A 2,468-nucleotide genomic window follows, 5' to 3' on the forward strand; every position below is an offset into this window, starting at 1 on the left:
TTATTTGCTTTTATTCCTTTTACTACATTTTAAAAATTAATAAGAAAAGTGACCTTTAACAATTAGGATTCTATTTTGGAGATTTTGTACATTTTTTAATACGAACATGGACACATACTCTATGTAATAATACAGTGTATCAACTTTATTTCATCTTTTAATAGCATCATTAGCAAGCCAAATTCTTGCAAATGCTTTTTCCCATTCTTAGTTTTGGTGACTAAATCTGGATTATTTTACTACAGCAGTCAAAGTAGCATTATATAAGCAAAGATATATACTCAAAGATCATGCTAAATGTTTCATACCCTTACAAATTTGCCTTTCTATGATTTTTTTTTCTAATGCAGAGCCAAAAAATTTATAGTAACAAAATACTTTACCCAACACACCAGTGTACACAGGAATGGTATTGTGAAATTAGAATGCTAACAATATGAATATAAACATTTCATTTAGAGACACATTTTTAATATATTTAATTTAATATATTTAATAACCATCATACAATAATTTATTGGAAATTCATGAATTTCTGACACTTTCAAATGTGGATCATAAGTTATTTAATTGTAAATAAGGAAAAAGCTATCAATCATAAATATTCAAATTTCGATGTTTCAAATTCAAATTAGCCTTAAGAAGGTGGATTTACAGTTCTTGCTTATCTCTTTTGTTTTAACTAATGTAATAAAAGTTTTGGGCCAGGTGTGGTGGCTTGCACCTGTAATCCCAGCATTTTGGGAGGCTGAGGCAGGAGGATTCCCTGAGCACAGGAGTTCAAGACCAGCCTGGGTAACATGGCAAAACACTGTCTCTAAAAATAATAGGAAAAAATAGCAAGGTGTGGTGGTTCACGCCTGTTGTCCTAGCTACTCAGGAGTCTGAGATGGGAGAATCACTTGAGCCAAGGTGGCAGAGGTTGCATTGAGCTGAGAGTGTGCTTGTGCACTCCAGCCTGGGCAACAGAGTGAGACCCCATCTCAAAATAAAAAAAGAAAAGTTTTAAATTTTAACTTGCATTTCTTAGTACCATAATGCTCTATTCTCCTTTATTCAGCATAAACTCTAATTACAATGGTATCTATGAGAAGATGTTATATCACCCTAACTTTATACTTAGAAATGTACTTTATATTTCTGCTTTTTTAACATTTTTATTGTGGAGCATAACATACATACAGAGAGTAATAACACCTAATAAACAGAAAAAGAAAAAATTACATTAACATTGATGTTACCATACCTTTGTCAGAAAATTGAATTTGCCAGCCATCCAGATAATCCCAATATATGTCTTCTTGTTGGTATTTTCTGCCCTCCTGACTATCCCAATTGTTATGATGATCACTCATATTTCGCTGTAGAGTTTTATCAACAGTGTAATAAATTACAATGTATTAAAAATAATGTTTTCCAAACTTTATGTAAATGAGATTATACTAAATGCATTTTTCCATCTTGGTAATTCCTCTCACATCTGTATTATTTTCTATGTAGCTCAAATGTGTTCATTTTCCTTGTATTCTTCTGTTGTGAACATGCCAGTCTTGTTTGTTAATTTTGTTCACTGTATAGTATTCAATTGTGTAAGATATGCCACTACTACTTTATCCATTTGTAGGACTGATAGACATTTGGAGGACTTCTCAACTTTAGCTATTAAAACTCAGTGACATGCATGTGTATGTATATGTATTCTGATAAGAGTGAAAATACTGGGTCTTAGGATGTAACCCTTTATCTTAATCAGATAATGCCATACTCAGCTGAAATGAAGGCACAGATTTATAATTCTGGGAGTAGTGTATGAAAATTCTCATTTTTTCATATCCTTTCCAAAATAAGTAATGTCAGGCTAATATTTACACTTTTGTATTTGTATAAAATATTATTAAACAATAGTTTCCAAACCCTTTTCTATTCTTATTCAGAATGTATTTTTACTTCAAAAAATTACATTAATCTTTTTCATTCTATGACTGTTATTTCATATACACTTATTAATAATGCCTTATATATTACACATATTTATTTATATTTCATTACAAATTTGTCTAACCTTTTTTCTTCAAGTTTCAAATACTCTCTTGTTATAAGCAAGTGTAATTATACTGGAGATATTTCTGTTAATCAATCATTATGTCAAATGACTTTGAAAAAATATCATTAGTTAACAGCATACTGTCAGGGAAATTTCAGGATTGTTTAACAACTGTTAAAATGACTCAAAGAAAAAAACATGTTGAAATATAAAAATAGTGTACAAGCTTAATGTAGGTGTCCATGGGAAAATACAAATATATTATTGTTGTTAGTGAAAAAATGATTGGTAGTAAATTTATCATATCTGAATTTTTTTAAAGTCAGGCCTGATATCACTGGTCAAGATTCCCCTTAAAGTCCTGACCTTAACTTCTGTGTGTACCTGATTCCTGAATGTGCAGTAATATTCTCGTTCCTTTTAA

This window comes from Macaca mulatta, chromosome 11 (genome assembly GCF_049350105.2).
Source record: "Macaca mulatta isolate MMU2019108-1 chromosome 11, T2T-MMU8v2.0, whole genome shotgun sequence".
Taxonomy (NCBI): Eukaryota; Metazoa; Chordata; class Mammalia; order Primates; family Cercopithecidae; genus Macaca; species Macaca mulatta.